Raw genomic sequence first — 19744 nt, 5'->3', positions numbered from 1 at the left:
TTCCTACAATGTTATGTCGTTTGGTCTGAAGAATGTAGGCGTAACCTACCAACACATGATGAATAATGTGTTTGGGGTCAGATTGGCAAGCACACAGAAGAATACATGGATGACATGATCACAATGAGCCTCCCTCAGGAAGATCATGTCTCCATCCTCCAAGACATTTTCTAGTGACTCCGCAGATACAATATGAGACTTAATCCAGAGAAGTGCACATTCAGGGTAGAGGTCAGAAAATTCCTCGGTTTTCCTACAAACTAGTTGAGGAATAGAGGCCAACCCCGCTAAATTTTAGGCCGTCATTGACATGAGAAGCCCCCGCTACATCAAAGAAGTCCAACAAATGAATGGTCGTTTCGCCGCCTTGTCCAGATTCCTTCTGTCTGCCGCCAAGCACTCAATCTCGCTATTCCAACTATTGAAGAGGAATAAAAAGTTTGAATGGTCGACCAAATGTGAAGAGAATTTTCAAACCTTCATGAAGTACTTGGAATATTTTCCTATCCTCACTAAGCCAACCCCCGATGAGGTGATGTATATCTATCTTGAAGTGGCAGATGAAATTGTGGCAGTTGCACTGATTCACGAGACTGAAAAGGGTCAGAGCCTGGTGTAATTTACAAGCAAAGCCATGCAAAGCCCGTAACTCATATACCAAAGGCTAGAAAAAGTAGCCTACACCCTTCTGGTGGCCAATAGGCGACTTTGGTAGTCTTTCTAGTCCCACCCCACGGTGGTCAAGACCAACCAGCCGATCAGATTGATTTTGCATAAATTAGAGCTGACCGACCGAATGATAGCTTTTTCGATTGAACTATCCCAATATGACATTCAATATGAGCCCCAAACAGCCGTCAAGAATCAAGTACTTTCTGACTTCATTGCTGAACTAACCGCATAGTCGGCTAGCCAAGGGTAGAATTGGACAATTTTTGTAGATGGATCCTCTAATCCCAAAGGGAGTGGAGCGGAATACGACTAGATAATGATCATGAGATGACCATAGAACACTCCCTGACTTTCATATTTCCAACCTCCAATAACCAGGCCAAGTTTGAGGCTTGTATTGTCGGAAAGCTACTAGAGAGGGAGGTCGAAGCTGAAAAGGTAACCATTTGTAGTGATTCCTAGCAGGTGGTCTCACAAATAGCTGATACTTACCAAACTAAAGATGCACTTCTAGGTAAGTACTAGGAAAAAGTGAAGGAATTAATGGCCAAATTTGAAGAGGCGACCATGAAACATGTTCTGAAAGAACAAAATGTTCGGGTAGACATTGTTTCCAAGTTAGCTAGTATGAAGAGCCCAAGCATCAATCGATCGGTTATTCAAGGGACCATCTTCAAGTCAAGCATCATTGCCATCGAGAAAGTGACCATTCTAGATCACTGGACTAGCCCGATCATCAGATATGTCCTCAACAATGACCTCCCTACTGACATGAAGGAAAGGCAACGATTCCTCCGCTGTTGTTCTTAGTACATTCTAGCTGAAGGACCTTTGTATTTTCAGCTTCCTTCCTCAGATTCTTCGGCCTTAACAAGACACAGTATGACCTTAAAGAGGTCCACTAAGGAAGTTGTGGACACCACCTTGGGGTAGCTTCCCTAGCAAAAAAAGGTCTTACAGTCGAGATATTTTTGGCTGACTATGGAGAAAGAGGCGTTAGATCTGACCTAGAAGTGTGCTCGATGCAAACTCCTTGTCGACATCCACAAATCCCCACCCGAAGAGTTAACTAACATTAACCCTTAGCTATTCTAAAGGTGGGCATCGACATTCTGGGACCTCCCCCCCAAGCAACCGGCTAGTTGAAGTTCATGATAATCGATCTAGATTATTTCACCAAGTGGATAGAGGCCGAGGCCTTGTCCACCAAAATATCGACCAAAATTGAGAAATTCACTTGGAGAAGCATCTTCACCTGGTTCGGCTTCCCGATTGCCATAGTGACTAACAATGATACCCAGTTCTCCTATCGTAAGTTCAAGAAATTTCTCTCTAGTCTACACATCAAGCAACATTTCACGTCAGTTGAGCATCCTTAGACGAATAGTCAAACAATGGTGGCCAATAAAGTCATTCTAAGGGACATCCAAAAAGGCTGAATGAGGTTGAAGGGGCTTGGCCTGACCAACTCCACCATGTACTCTGGGCATACCACACAACCCCGCATTCAACAACCAGCGAATCCCCATTTAATCTACCTATGGGACCGAGGCCATGTAGTTTAATGAGGGGCCCAACCTAGATCAATTGCAAAATAATCTTGTCTGGATAGAGGAAAAAATAGATCAAGCCTGAATAAGGTAAGTGACTGTCTAAGAGAGGACAACATGATTGGAAAGGCCAAATGGAAGCCATCACCTAATTAGGAATGGCCTTAACGGGTAACAGCTAAGACTGGTACAAGTGCTTACAAGTTGGAAGGCCTGGCTAGAAAGAGGTCCCCCAAACGTGGAATGCTTCAAACCTTCATGTATTTTATGCTTAATTGTTATGTTGACCCCTTTCGAGGTAGGACAACCCTTTGTAACACCTTAAAAATACATATATGGTAACAAGGTATTACTCATTTTGTGTCTTTATCGCATTTTATAGGAACATCCTTCACCAAGGCGCATACTATGTCCCCCTTGACTAGTGGTTCAATACACCCCCCCCAAATGCATGGACAATGTCCCCCTTTGGCGTTGGTAAGCATAATCACCCAAGGCACATACCATGTCCACCTTGACCGATGGTCTAGTACACCCCCAAAATATGTGGACCATGTCCCCCTTTGGCGATGGTCAACAAAATCACCCAAGGTGTGGACCATATCCCTCTTGACCGGTGGACTATTGCACTCCAAATGCGTGGACCATTTCCCCTTTTGGTGATGGTCAGCAATATCATCCATCCAAAGGGTTAGGAACAACTTCGATTAGATCAACCATCGACTCCCCTATCGGAGGAACATCAGTATGCTGGACAACTTGACTTAGATCCTCCAAAAGTGGAGGAAGGGGAGGAAGGTCAAACTCCCAAAGAGAAATGGAGGGGGTTCCACACGCTTGCTAGTACGATGAAGTCAGAGAAGCCCTCCGAGGTGTTTGTGCGATGAAGTCCCATATCCACCCCGCCTGGTCAACTTGGCCAGCAATTGACTGTTGTCCTAACTACTTCTCACGTCAGCTGCAAAAATAAGAATATGTTTGCAACATAAAAAAATCGGCTAAGAATGCATGATGTCATAGTCGACCAAATACCTACCAACAATCTGTTCAAAGGTTGAGTCACCCCATATAGGGTAGAGTAGGGCAGCACCACACCCCATTCGATCTATCCCATCATCTCGTTGGCTGCATCCAACTATCGGCCAGTGAGACTTCCATCATCAAATGAGTAATTCTTGTATGGCATTTGATGATGGTCACCATTCTAGGTGAAGGGAAAGCGATGCTCTCCACCCGGGCCATATTCCCATTGGTGACTAGATCCCAAGACCTGAACTCGGTAGAAGCCCCTCTTCTAATTCTTTAACGAGGAGTTAAAGGGGGTGAACAAGGAGTGCTTGTTCTTCAACATGAGGCACGTCCACCCACAACGACATTGTCTTTCCTCGTCCGAGTTGGTGTTGTGAGTCACCCAAAACATCTAGAAAAAGAGCTTCATCGTGTAGGGGAAACCCCTGACATTGCAGTAAAGGGAAAATGCTCAAATGAATCTGCAAGTGTTCGGGTGCAGCTAAGGAGGGGCCACTCAGTGATGATCCAGCATGGTAATGCACTAGTAATCCAGAGGAAGACGTAGTTTGATCGTCCAGGAATAGACCTCATACATGTAGAAGTTATGAGGGTTCCCTTTCTCGGCCAAAAGTGTGAAGAATATCTTGCTCCAGACCTTGACACGATTTTGATAAAGACACCAATATCACATAAAATAAGAAAAGGAAGAATACTTATAAAGACAATGAAGATAAAGCTTCAAGAACTAAGAATCTAAGTCTTTAGGTACTTCTATCCTTATACTCTAAATATATAATAAGTAGTAATGCTCAAAAGTATTTTAAAAAGAAAATTGATAAACACAAGTATAAATGAAAACAATTTTCAAAATACTATGTAACATGTTACTAGATCTATGTAACAGGTTATTGTGACTAAGTAACAGGTTACCAGAACTAAGTAACATGTTACATGAATAAGAAACAAGTTATCCAACAAAAATTCATCAGGGTAATCGATTACACCTTTTGAGTAATCGATTGATTACACAACATGGTAAACAATTACTCTGTTGGACAGAACAATGGGTAATTGATTACACCTTTTGAGTAATCGATTACAGCCTGTGAAAATCAATTACTCAGTTGGACAGAATATTTGGGTAAACGAATACATCGATTAGGTAATCGATTACTGAGAGCTGTTGCACTAGTTTTTCAGATTCAAACTACACAACTTTCAACCCAAACGAAATGGTTTCATTCCAATCAATTCCTACTTTTTCGTAGAGGTGTTTTGGCTAATTTGAAAGTCTATATAAAGGCATTGAAACTCATAATTCACAATATATAATTCACTTACGTAATCTATATTTTTCTGAAATACTTGCTCTACACTTCTTGCAACTTGTTCATAACTTTCAGTACATATTTTCTGAAGTTGCCTTAAGTGTCGTTTCAAGTTATTCAAACCTTTTGAGAATTAGTACTAAAGTATACAAAGAGTTATTGGATTTCAAGAGTTTATAGTTTCAAAATCTGGTAAAGGCAAACCCTTCCATAGTTAAAGTTTTCTTTGTTCAAATTGTTGAATTACTTTCTTTCACAAGGGTGTGATAAGAAAAGAGATAGAGTCACTTGGAAAGGGTGTTTTTCCAAAGAGTGATATAGGTATTAGAGAGTGAGTAAGGTACAAGAAAATCTAAGGATGAGAAATTCTAATTTCTACTCTTAATATCTAGTTATGAAATCTCTTGTGTTGCAAGAGTACTAGATGTAGCCTCCGGTGGACAAGAGGGTGAACCAATATAAAATCTCTATGTACTCTCTTATCCCTTAACTCCTTAAATTTACTTGATATTTTTCTGCATAACTTTTCCGCTGCTATTGACTCTTGAATTTTACAGAAAAATCTGTTATAGTTTTTAAACAACTAATTCACCCCCTCTTAGTTGCCATCTTAGTCTTACAAAAAGATATATGTAGACCCTCTCATCCTTCCAAGGAGCCATGTTATTCACCGGCTGCTCCAGAGCCTGAACATTAGGCTTGTTCCCATACGAGAAAAAGCTATCTGTGCACAACACTTCTCGGTCGACCCACCAGTAATCGGAGTCAGGCCCATCCAGGCTGATGAGAATGATAAAATAGTCAACCTTAGTAGCGTAGCCTCTCACCATCAATGACCTGATACCAAAAGAAGCATCAGATCCCGAACTAAACTCCTCGTTCAAGACTAGTAGCCACTTCTTAACTAGAGTTGCTCGATCGACCAACGTCCCTCCTCCTTTGGCCACTCTCTTTTTATAGTCGGCCAACCCGGTAGGAAGCGAGAAATCGTCGGCCTTTCCTTAGTTGTCCAACCTCTACCACGAACAGAGGTGGACCCTATATACCGACGACATCGAGACGACGAAGTAGAGAAGATGGACAGAGGCTCGGACAAGACCTCCACACAATCCGAACTAGACTCATCTTCAACAGATAATACCATGCTTATATGAAAGAAAAGGAAGAGAAGTTACATAAAGTGAGGAGGTTGAAAGAAGAGGATGAAACTGATCGGTTGAAGAGCAAATTCGATAGCAAGGAGGCTTAAGCAAATAAACAAAGTACAAGAAATGAAGGGGAAGTCCCTCCTATTTACATGAAAGGATGGGAAGGCCTTCCCAGAGGCCCAAACATCATATCCATCCAACCGTTGACGAGGAGATTTATGCGAAAGTAAGCCCAAGGGGCAAAAGTAACCCCACCATGGCCGTCCAAAATACACTAAAGTGTAATCCAATGGAGGCCCGAGATCCTAGGCAAAGAGCGGCCGACAAGATAGAAAGACGTACTGACATGCTGCATGCAATCAATTACTCTATGCCAAAGCCGATTCAATGACCAAGATAAGTTCGACCAACCACGTGTCAACATACCATAGAACCTAATGATGACCTACTATCAATTATCGGATCGCCTGATGCCCCGAATCGCCCGGTTGACATGATAGAAGTAACTAGAGACTATAAGCATGATCAGTTACCGAGCAACATAATAGCCTGGGGGAAACTGTTCAACCCCGGTTAATTGGCCCCCACATTTGAAAGGCTAGCGTTCAAGGACCTTTAGAAACATCTAAGCCTACTAGCATGCTCGACTACCGAGCATCCTACTAGACTGGGGGTAACTGTTCCACCTCGACCAATCGAGCATCACATGTTGATCGGACTGGTCTCCTTCCAGACTGGCCGAAAACTAGGCATGTTCGAAAAAAAGGTTTAATCATGTGCCCCACCATTGGTTGGGCACATTGGGCCGGTTTTAGGACCTTTGCCCCGACATCCCGCCTGGCATGCTGCCGACATTGTACTACAACGCTACCTATAAATCTCACCTAAACTCCTGTCAAAACGACAAGGACATGCCTATGATATGGCTACTAGGCCTGCTACAAGCTACAAATCAACTATGCATAGAGTACGTCCCTGCCAAATTCGTCTCACACAGGCAAAGTAGCCTAGCAGATCCGAACGGTCAGCAACGCCAACAATACCCGCCAAGGACAATTTCATCCTTCCAACCACTATAAATAGGGCAATCCCCCCTTAAGGAAGTATGATTATTCACTCTTATTACTCTTCCTCTCTAACCTTAGATCTCTATTTCCGCTTATCAATCTCATACTGACTTGATTACTGGTGTACCTTTTTAGGTACCTCCACCGATGGGTCCAAGCTCAATCCAGGCACCTCCAAGAAGAGTTCTTACCCGACCTCCAAACCCGGCCAACCTAACTTGTCCACAAAAGAATAGAATGAATTATATACAGTGAACTCTTGTTGTACAAATCTGAATCTGAACAATGTCACTTAAGTCTATAACCCCATTAATCAATAAGTGAGTTCCTTGAATCAGATAGAAATTAAAGTAGAGTCAACAATATTTTTATAAAATTTTGAACATCATTACTTACAACAATAACCAAATTTTGATCTCACTTGATAGGGTCGACCACATGACTTTAAGGATGTCATAATTTTCTATCATAAATTATGTTCATTGACAAAACTTTGATTTCTAAGTCTTTACTAATCGTTTTGCCTATGATTTTTCTTGACCCCAATTTTCCTATAGAAATTGAACTAACATTCATGTGTTCTTCTCCACACATATTGAATCCACCAAACGCAAGATTCTACATCTTTTATATAATATGAATTACTCTAACTTTCTTCGTTTTACATTCATTTGTAATCCTATCTTGTCTAATATAATCACTTACCGACACAAAATTTAGTCCTCACAGGTCTTATAGTTGATGACACTTGAAGTATTCCGTCATTTCATTTAACCTACTTGAATCTATGGTTTACCATACATCTTCGTCAACTTCTTCATTGTCTTATATGATTAATCCAAGATATCTAATTTTAATGACTTGTAGTATGATATGACCAATGTCATATCTTCCTATTATAAAAAAAACATATTTATTATTTTTGATGAATAATTTTAAAAAAAGTGTGTTGATCATAACTTTCTTAATTGTGTTCATTCTGAGGTGCTTATGAGGAAAGACATCAACACATTCACGCTCAAGTAGGGGTGGACATTTCCTAGAAGGGTCTACTTCAATGCTGATGAATGTATGCTGCCACCTCCTGATTTATACCCTTTATTGCCAAACCTAGCTCATATACAATTCTCTAATATTTGATGGTAGCCTGATAGTAGCCCAATTATTAAAGAGGAGTTGGCAGATCCACCCAAAACTACTAAGACTAGGCAGAAGCCTAACAGTCTTGTTGACTACGTGGAAGACTTTTAATTCTAATTTGTTATGTTATTTCAGTATTTCATTTATCCATTTAGGCCATATGTTTAAGCCCATGTTCAGATTTGTTTAATCTAGAATTGTTCATGCTTCTATTAAAGTCACTATGACTGCTTATGAAAGGGATAAAAAGTATTATTTAGCTATTTCTTAACTCTATATTTTTATGTTTAAATTCTGCATCTTGTTCCTTATCATTTTGGTGCTTTCATTCTTGTATCATGCCTCCCAAACCAACAACTAAGGAATTAGATGATACTTTGCTACAACTATTTGCAGACAAGTTGAAGGAACACCAAGACTAATAGGATTCAAGGCATGAGATGATTGCTGAAGCTTTTCACATTATTACTCACAAACTCGCCAGTATTACTGTAGCCCCGCCTCCTCAACCTTTAGATCCACCACAACAACCTTTAACTCAACTAGTTTCGTCCTCTATCTCTAACCCTAACCCCACCACTACCATACCACCTATACCCAACCCAACACCATCTCTAGCCTTCTTTCCTATCTACAACCAATAACCAATTCCCCCATTTTTCACTCCGCACAACCCATATGCCCGTCCCATTTTCACTCCTATTACCACACGAAACCGTCAACCAAGACCACAAAAACTACAACTCAATCCCTTTGATGGATTTGAACCCTTAGACTGGCTTTTGCATGCTTAACAATGTTTTCAGCTTTATCAAGTTTTCCCAGATCAACACCTTCCCCCTATCTCCTTCTATAGGAAAGGTGAGACCTTCAGTTGGTTTAAGTGGGCATATAATAACTCTACATTTAAAAACATGGAGAGTTTTACCAATGCCCTAGAAACAAGATTCGGTCCTTCGTGCTATGAAAACCACCAGGTAGAGTTATTTAAACTCAGATAAAGTTGATATGTTGTAGAAAACCAACATAAATTCGAAAAGATTTGCAACTGAGTATAAGGTTTATCATCTAAGATAATATTGAAATGTTTCCTTTCTGGTTTGAATATTGATATTCGTAGGGAACTAGCGGTGCTCCGCCCTTCACACATAGCTGAAGCTTTGGGCCTGGACAAATTGGTAGAGTCTAAGATTACGGACCCTAAACTTTCTACTTCTAAACAATTATGATACTCAAAATCCACTCCACCAAATATCTACCCAAGACCTGTTGGGGTAAAATCATATAATACACACACCTAGATGGAGGGTAAATAGGTATAGTGGTACAATATAGTCGCTTTTTCGGTTTATCGCAAATATGACAATATAGACCAGGATAATCGATTATTTAACAGGTTAATTGATTACTTACTTCAGATAATCGATTAATCATAGAATTAATAAATTATTCAGAAACTCATAAATCTTGAAAAACTTAGGTTTCTTGATGAATAAGTTTCATGAAAATAGTTCTTTCATATTCAATTACATAACAATAGTATACTAAAAAGAATATGCAGATTAAGATTCAATTTAAGCAATTTTGTAGAATCAAAACTAATATACATAAAAACAGAAAGTAAAGAGATTAAGGATAGAGAAAGGTGCACCAAGAGATTTTATCTTTGTTCGCTTGTGGGTCCACTTGAAAACTACATCTAGGCCTCCCCATCTGATCTTGGGAGATTTTTCTTCACTATGAAATTGAATGTACTTTTACAAAACATACTTCCAATTCAATACAAGACTTTCCTTCTTGGACTATGGAGATTCCTGATTGGTTTGCCACTAATGAGTGTGAAATTATGCTACATTTGCATTGCATTTAAATTACATTTTAGGACATAATTAAGACTTTATGATTTTTTTAAGCTTTTATCTCTCTTTGTTTAGGTTGAGTAAGTGTTTTTGGCTATGATGTGCAGTTTGGATGGGTTAAAGTAAAAAAAAGTAGAGATTGGGTGCAAGGAGAAGAAATTCAGTGTTGAGGCTATTCGAAGACCAATTGAAGGGCCAAAAGAAGTCGTGGATGTTATATTCTAATCCTAGTTTTAGATTTGTTTTGTTGGGCTTAGCCCATTATTTTGTAATTAGGATAAATGAGGGTTCTCCCTCAAGGACTTAACACACTTTACATTACAATTCTCTAATTTAGAATTTGGTATTCTCTTCTCCATCATGAGTGAGTAATTCCATTTGTTTCTAGGATTGCGGTTATACCCTTTTACATTCAATAAACACTTGTTCTTATTTTTATTTCATTGAATGTTCTGATTTGAATCATTAAACTGGCAAACAAATTACACATATTAGATACATTGGGGAAGGACCGAGAGGTGAACCCAACTATCTGACCATTCAGTTATTCAAACTAGAATCCTAATTCGCGAGAGTAGTATTAGGATTCTCGGGGGTTTCTAGAATTCACCTTGGATTGCTATGAAGCGATTGGATAGAAATATCCAAGTAAAGGATTTGATTGATAATCGTACCAGAAGAGTAGGTGCGAATTCATTTGAGTACACGTGGCGAAGCTCGAGAGAGGATGACACATATCAAAGAGCAATTCACCACCAAACTTAAAGTTCATGAAAAGGAGCAAAACAAGGATTTGTGAGTGTAAAGGCGATAACCCTTATCTTTGGAACTCTTCCTAAATTCGATTTCGATCATTTTTTAATATTATCATATTATTCTTGTCAATTGTTCAATTGTTCTAAATTCAATTTTAATCCCAATTTGAGTTAAGTATAAAATAATTTTTATAATGAAAGGAATTTTCTAGTCCTCATGGGATCGATATTTTATTACTTGATGACATAATCGTGCACTTGCAATTTACCCTATCAAGTTTTTGGCGCTGTTGCTAGGGATTGTGTCAAAATTTCTTTAATTCTTAATTAATTCATTTCTTTACTCTAGTGTATTATGTGTTTTCCTTTCTCTTGGTACCTCTACAGGTTTCCCATTTTGCTTATGCAAATTTCCAATTACTACTTAGAGCCATAAATGAGTTTATGTTGAAGAAAAAGGCAATAAAGAGAAAGAGCAAGAGAAACACATGTGCATCTACAAACAATGATTGGACGAGATGAAAAATCACTGCGTGACTATGCAGCACCTAATGCTCGTAGTTAATGTCCTGGAATAATCTACCCAGCTATTGAGGCAGAGAACCTTTCTTTGTCATCTTCTCTAATCCAAATGGTGATGTAAAACCAATTTGGAGGAGGAGCTCATGAAGATCTGAATGTGCATATTGATCAGTTATTGGAATTCTGTGAGACTATAAGGATTCATATGGCTTCTGAAGATGCCATTCGTCTCTGCATGTTTCCATATTCTCTTAGAGACAGAGCTAAGACGTGGCTAAGGAATCGAAATGTTGAAATTCAAGCAATATGGCAAACTTTGGAGGAGGCTTTTCTCAACAAATACTTTCCTCCTTCCAAATCTGTGCATTATAGGCACTTCATCCAAAACTTTAGTCAAAAGAATGGGGAGTCAATTCTTGAGGCTTGGGAAAGATAAAATGAACTAACCGAAGCTTGGCCTCACCATGGTATTCCACCTTGGATGTTGGTTCAGAACTTCTACAGTGGGCTATACTTTCCATCACAACAATTGCTAGACTCTTCAACAGGTGGTGTCTTCATGTGCAATGAAATTGATTCTACTTCAAAGATCATAGAAAATGTGGTTTCCAATCATCATCAATGTGCAAATCAGATGAGACATCATCCAAGAAGAGACTCTAGTACACAATATTCAGGAAATCAAATGGAAAAGGTATTGGAGAACTTTGGAGAAAATGTGAATTTGGTGAAATTGGAGAAGATTGAATGGAGAGATTACGTATTGGAGAGAATGGATTTCACTAGTTTTGACTAAAGACAACTAATTTGAAGAAATTTTAGAAAGGGGGTACTAAATGAGGAATTAGGGTTTATGCTAATGAACCCTAGAATGTATACTTCAATCTGAATCACTGTTGCTGATAAACGATTATATGCAGATGGTAATCGAATATCAAAGAGGGATTTTTCAGATATTTTAAAATTTTCTCCTAGGTAATCGATTAACAGATACCAATAACCGATTATTTCAAAAACATTTTTTCCAGGTAGTCCATTATATTATGTCATAATTGATTACTTGTTGTAATAACTCAGATTTAAGTGATTTTCGTGTGGTTCTAGGTGAATGCTAAGATAAGATCTATCCTAAGAACCTAAAATACATTACTAAATAGGCAAAAAAATCATGAATTCAATTATTCACAAGAATCAATCATTTAACTCAAATAGCATATAAGCATACATTGAAGGCATGACAAAGTCATATATGAACCCTTAAGCGTTCTAACTTAGATATGATTCATCAAGTATTCTATGTTCTCTTTGCAGAACAAAGAATGTATCATTTGGCAGGTGTTTGGTGAAAATATCAGCAAGTTGCTTTGAGGTTTCCACAAATTCAATAACGCAATCACCTTTTTACACATGATCTCTAAGAAAATGATGTATAATTTCTATATGCTTAGTTCTTGTATGCAAAAGGAATTCTTAGATAGGTTTATGGCAATAGTTTTGTCACACTTGATAGATATTTTATCAAGCTTTAGACAGAAATCCGACAATTGATGCTTCATCCATAAAATTTGAGCACAACACACACTTGCACAATGTATTCTGCTTCGGCGGTTGATAAAGCAACACAAGCTTACTTTTTTCTATACCAAGAAACTAGGGAGCTATCTAATAGGTGGAAAGTCCCACTTGTACTCTTACGATCCAATTTAGATCCGGCTAAATTGGAATCTGAGTACCTACCAAAGAAATAGAGGCATCCCTAGGATACCATAGTCCCATTTGAATAGATCTTTTCAAGTATTTCATGATTCATTTTACAACTGAAAAAAGAGACTTCTTAGGTAATGATTGATATCTAGCACACATAGACACACAAAACATAATATCGGGTCTACTAGATGTAAGATACAAGAAAGAGCCAATTATACCACGATTTTTGTTACCTCAATGGCTTTTCCCTTTTCAACAGAAGCTTCCTGTGATTTGTCCATATCGAATCGTTTCAAAAGCTCCTTACAATATTTTGATTGATGAACAAAGATTTCATTACTCATTTGCTTTATCTATAACCCTAGGAAGAAAGTTAATTCTCTCATCATATACATCTCGATCTCTCCTTTCATTAAATCAGAAAATTCCTTGCACAAGGTATCGTTAGTAGCACCAAAAATAATATCATCAACATAAATTTGTACTAATAATATATCATTTTTAGATTTTGGTATAAAGAGTGTAGTGTCAACCCTACCTCCCACAAACCATTTCTTTAAGAGAAATTAACTTAGTCTATGATACCAAGCTCTAGGGGCTTGTTTCAACCCATATAAAGTCTTTTTAAGCTTAAACATATGATTTGGGTATTTATAATTCTCAAAACCAGGAGGTTGCTTAACATACACCTCTTCTTCATTGTAGTCATTCAAGAAGACATTTTTTACGTCCATTTGGAAGAGTTTGAAATTCAATATTGAAGCATAGGCTAATAGCATTCTAATGCCTTCCAACCTCGCAACAAGGTCGTAGGTTTCGTCATAATCTATACCTTCCGCTTGATTATAACCTTGAGCTACTAATCTAGCTTTTTTCTGAATTATTAAGCATGATTCATCTAATTTGTTGTGAAAGACCCATTTTGTGCCAATGATAGCATGATAACTTGGCTAATGGACCAAGTCCCACATATTGTTTCGCTCAAACTAGTTTAGCTCTTATTGCATAGCTATACCCCAATGTTCATCATCTAAGGCCTCATCAACATTCTTAGGCTCAATTTGTGAAACAAAAGCTACAAAACTACAGATATTGCGTAAAGAGTTTTGGGTTACCACTCCCTTAGAAATGTCACCTATTAATTTGTCAATGGGGTAGTCCTTATTTGCCTTCCAAGCTATTGACATATTTTGTTGAGCTTAATTTTCTTTATGATCAGCATGCACAACATGTTTTGTTTCAGTGTCTTTTGTATATGCATCTTCTAGAGCACCTGAAACATCATCAAAAATAACTCTTCTCTTCTCTTTGGGAGAAGATTCACCAAAATGAACATGCACATATTCTTCTACATTCATTGTATGCTTATTGTAGACTCGGTAGGCTTTAATATGTAATGAATAACCTAAGAATATTCCTTCATCTGCTTTTCAATCAAAATTTCCCAAATTAACTTTTCCATTATTCAATATAAAAAATTTACATCCAAAAGCATGAATATGAGATATGATTGCTTTACGACCCCTTAAAAGTTCATAAAGTGCTTTAGAGAGTGTGAGCCTAACCAATATTCGGTTAATCACATAACATGTAGTGTGAACCGCATTAGCCTAAAAGTATTTTGGAACTTTGCTTTTATTAATCATAGTCCTTGCTAACTCCTCCAAGACTCGATTCTTCATCTCAACAACTCCATTTGTCGAGGGGTGTGAGGAGCCGAGAATTGATGTAAGATACCATTTTTATCGCAATACTTTTCAAATCTGTGGTTCTCAAACTCACCATCATGATCGCTACGAATGAATACAATTTTATGATTGAACTGATTTTGTATATGTTTGGAAGGGTTTTTGAAAGAAATAAATGTGTCGCTTTTTAATGCAAAAAATAATGTCCAAGTGAATCTAGAAAAATCATCAACAATAAATAGTGCATAATAGCTACCTCCAAAACTCATGACATGTGATGGTCCAAACAAGTCCAGATCAAGAAGCTTCAATGGCCTTGTTGTGGATATCACAGATTTTGAAGAAAATGAATTTTTAATTTGCTTACATATTTGACACGTGTCATAGATATCATTTTTTTTGAAATTTAGTTTAGGTAACCCTACCACAAGTTCCTTTGCCGACACATTTCTAAATGTTTTAAATGTATGTGAGCGGCTCTCCTACGCCAAACCCATATATCATTCTCTTTAGAAATAAAGTAGTTTGAAAACAGAGACGTGATATCATCTAGATTAATTATATAAATATTATTTCTCCTATGACCTATAAACTTAACTTTATTATCTATGCGATCACAAATAAGACAACAATCAATGTCAAAAGATACATTGTTACCTCTATCACAAAGTTGGCTGATAATCAAAAAATTGTGCTCAAGTCCCTCGACATAGAGAACATTGTCAATGATAACATGGGAGGTAATTCTAACTTTTTTGACTCCAAGTATCTTCCCACGATTGTTGTCTCCATAAGTCACATAGCCTTTTTCCTTTAATGATAGATCGAGGAATTTGGAAATATATCCTATCGTATGCCTCGAACATCCACTATCTAAGTACCAATGTTGTCAAAGTGTTCGAAGGCATACCTATAAAATAGATTTACTTGTTGCTCTCAGGTACCCAATTTATGTTGGATCCCTTAAGTTAAGTAACCATGGGAACTTGTCCCTTCTCAATTCTTATTTCTGCAAGTAAATTGTCAAGATTTTGACGACTAAATGTGAACTTTGCGAGTTTTTCTTTTAGAACATAATTTTCAAATTCTACATTTTCGCAACTTACACAAAGAGAAGTCTCACATAATTTAGAAGAACAGTTACATGAGCTACATGCATAGATAAAATCTAGGGTTTCATTTTCAAGTTTAAGTTCATCAATCAAAGTGTGCAACTCAATTATTTTATTTTCATTCAATAATATTACCCTTTTACGATCTAAACTTATCCTAGCCAGTTTCTTAAGTTCCTCATGGATCTCGACAAAAGCAACATATAGTTCATCATAATCAGGCATGTTTTCAGAACTATCCGAACATGAACTAGGATGAAGGGATTCTACGTCACTAGATTCTCCTTGATCTGATCATTATGTGGAATCTGGTGTGTGAGCCATAAGACATAGTTTTCTTGCCTCATCTTCATCTAATGTGCTTAAAGTCCATTCTTCCTCAGGATTATCCCACACAATGTATGCTCTCTTTGACTTGAAGTCCTTTGAGGTGTTCTTCTCACCCACAACCTTTTTCAGATAGTTGGACATTGGAACTTCATGTGCCCAACTTTTCCGCACTAATATCAAGTAGAACGTTCTTTGGGAGCTTTGCTTCTAAGGGTTGATTCTTTTCCTTCCTTTCTTTAAAACGTCTTTAGCCCTCCTTTTCTTTTCAAAAACTTATTAAATTTTCTGACTAAGAGGGTTAAGGTCTCATCATCTACATCGAAGTCAGATTCTTTGTCGCATTTCTCCTCTTGAGTTTATGATGTTGAAGCTTTAAGATAAATTCCTTTCTCGTGCTTATCTGATTCCTCGTGCAAAGTCAAACACACTAGCTCCTTATTGTGTTCCTGGAGATTTCCAAAGAGGGATGCTAAAGACATAGAATCGAGATCATTGGACTCCATGATGGCGGACACCTTTGGCTGCAAGTTCCTGTCAAGACATCTCAACAATTTATTAGTTAGTTTACATTTAGCAAATGATTTATCCAAAGCAACTAAATTATTTATGATATGAGTAAAGCGCTTTTGCATATCACTAATAGATTCATTTGGAAACATTCTACACAACTCATATTCATGCATCAAAGCATTTAATTGCATGCATTTCACTTCGCTTGTGCTTCATGAGTAACTTGTAAAGTGTCCCACATTTCCTTGGAACTATGATATTTATAAACCATAAAGAATTCGTCGTAAGATAATGCCGAAGTGATAATAGTTTGTACTTTTAAATTGTGTTGAACCTTTCTTTTCTCATCATCACTCTAAAGGCTTTTTGGTTTCTCTTTTGCCTCACCCTCCACTAGGTATAATGGGGTGTATGGACCATTGACTACGACCTCCCAAATATTCGTGTCAATAACCTCGATGAAAATTTTCATATGAAACTTCCAGTAAGTGTACCCCTCACTATTGAAAACCGGAGGGCGATTGATGGATGCACCATCATTGCCAAAAGGGTTGGTAGAGCCCATAGTGGTTTTTGCCTAGGATCAACGATCTAAGAGCTCAAACTAGCAGTGTCACACAAGCTCTGATACAACTTGTTGGGATAAAATCAGAGTACACACTCACTTAGATGGGGAGTGAATAAGTGTAGCGATACAATATAGTCGACTTTCTAGTTTATCGCAAATATCATAATACATGCCAAGATAATCGATTATCTAACAGGTTCAATTGCTTACTTCAGATAAGCGATTATTCATAAAATTAATCAATTATTAAATAACTCAAAAATCTTGAAAAACTTAGGTTTCTTGATGAATAAGTTTTACGAAAATAGTTCTTTCAAATTCAATTGCTTAACAACAGTATACTAAAAAAAAATATGCAAATTAAGATTCAATTTAAGCAATTATAAAGAATCAAAACTAATATATGTAAAAGCAAAAAGTAAGGAGATTAAGGATAGAGAAAGGTGCGCCAAGAGATTTTATCCTGGTTCGTTTGTGGGTCCACTAGCAATCTACATTTAGGCTTCCATGTCTAATCTTGGGAGATTATTTTTACAAAACACACTTCCAATTCAATACAAGACTTTCCTTCTTGGACTATGGAGATCCCTGATCGGTTTTCCACTCAACCCTCTATAGATACCTCACCACCTATGGTTCTGGCCCCTCACCAATCTAACTCACTTCCAAGAACCTTCAACTAAATTGAAAATCTAAATCTGAGTAATAATGCATCTAAATTGTGTTGATATGACTATAATCTCATACCTAAAACCTAATGACAGAAATCACACAAGAACTCCTAATTTCTAATATGATTTATGCTTTCTCAAAATGCATTATTCTCAAAGATATGAAAGTTTGAAAACTTTTCTCTTTTGATTCTCAAAGAAACACTAACTCTAGTCACAGAAGATTTCACTCAAAGAGTTCATAGAAAAATATGAATTTTGAAAACTCAGATTCTGAACCAATGAGAATAAAAATTATTTTTATACAACAATTTTCTGATGATCTAATCGATTATCAAGATAGGTGATCAATTATCGAAAAGCTAAAAACATAATATATGATGGAGATAATCGATTATCGAGACTGGTAATCGATTATCGAGACTGGTAATCGATTATCGATGCCATAAGACCAAATTCTTTAGCTACTGAAATTGTGAATAATCGATTATCACTATGTATAATCAATTATCATATTTCATAAAGAGATAATGGATTATCATCTTAAGCTAATCGATTATAAGAGCTTAAAGGTAGTTTCTTTGGTAAGAAGAATGAACCTCCTACATGATAAATGTATATGCAATGTATGATTTCAAAATATATGCATTTTATTCAATAAATCATGTATATGCAATGCATGAACATTATATTATCATGTATAGATGAATGAATGAAATGTCTTAATATTAATTAATGTCAAGTTTAGTTCTTGTGAGATCTCCATCCTAAGTTCATCTAACCAAGACTCAAACTAAGAAATCAACTTAGGACTTCTATAAAATATAAAAGAATCTTAACTCTATGATAACCTTGAGTCTTGGCATGTTGCTTTGTTGGCTTCATCATTAAGCTTTCACATCATCTTTGTCTTGTTTAAGTTCTTGTCTTTATAAAAACTAATTACATTTATTGCACTTGCAATGTCAAGACCTACACCTACTCCACCATATACCCAAAAAACCACTCCTCACACACCATGACCCATTCATCCTTTCACAATTGCTCAAATTCAAGAGCGACAGGCTCAAGGACTCTGTTAGAACTACAATGAGAAGTTTCACGCAATGCATAAATGTCAACCCATAAAATTTTTACTCATGTTGGTGCAGGAATTCCCCACAGAACTAGAGGCCATCCTCACATCTCTGGATACTCAGGATGAGGATATTCAACAACTTGTTGAAGAGTTAATACATTTCCAGCTATCGGAACAAGCACTAGAGGGCCAACCCTCTCCAAAAACCTTACGGTTTTAAGATTCCATAGTTGGTCACCTAATCACTGTTTTGGTTGATATAGGGAGTTGTCACAATGTTATTCAACCTTAGTTGGTTAATCATTTGCAATTACAGATCTCTCTGACTCCACAATTTCTAGTCATTGTGGGAAATGGAGCTCACATATATTGTACAGGCTTATATTCTAACACTTCTATTGTCCTACAAAACCAATTATTTCATATCTTATTTTACCTATTGCAATTAAAGGTGTCGATGTGGTCCTAGGTATCAAATGGCTAAGGACATTGGGGCTGGTTATTCAGATTTTGCAATACCTTCCATGTCTTATAAGGTGGGGGGAAAACACTATTACATTACAAGGCGACACCTCTAACTCTTGTCAATCAGCAACTCTACATCAACTAAACCGCTTATTCCACATGGATGTTATTGCTTCACTACATACCATCACTTTTCTTTCACTCACCACTAACACCACAACAAAGACACATACTTCCCAAATGACACGCCCAAATATCCACATCCTTCTCTCAACTTTCCAAACACTTTTCCAAACCCCAAAAGGCTTACCACCCTCCTGCACACATGACCATACTATTTCTCTTATTCTAAACCTCTGCCCCAGTTTCTGTAAAATCCTCCAGATACCCCACTCACAAAAAGATACCATGACTACAACGATTTAATACATGTTGCAAGAGGGAACCATTGTCACAAGTATAAGTCATTTTTCCTTCCTGATTTTATTGATAAAAAATAAGGATGGCTCTTGGTGTTTCTGTGTCGATTATCGCGCACTCAATGCCATTAAAATTTGTGACCG

The sequence above is a fragment of the Lupinus angustifolius genome, chromosome LG03, assembly GCF_001865875.1.
Source record: "Lupinus angustifolius cultivar Tanjil chromosome LG03, LupAngTanjil_v1.0, whole genome shotgun sequence".
NCBI classification, from domain to species: domain Eukaryota; kingdom Viridiplantae; phylum Streptophyta; class Magnoliopsida; order Fabales; family Fabaceae; genus Lupinus; species Lupinus angustifolius.
Note: the sequence above shows the minus strand (reverse complement) of the source record.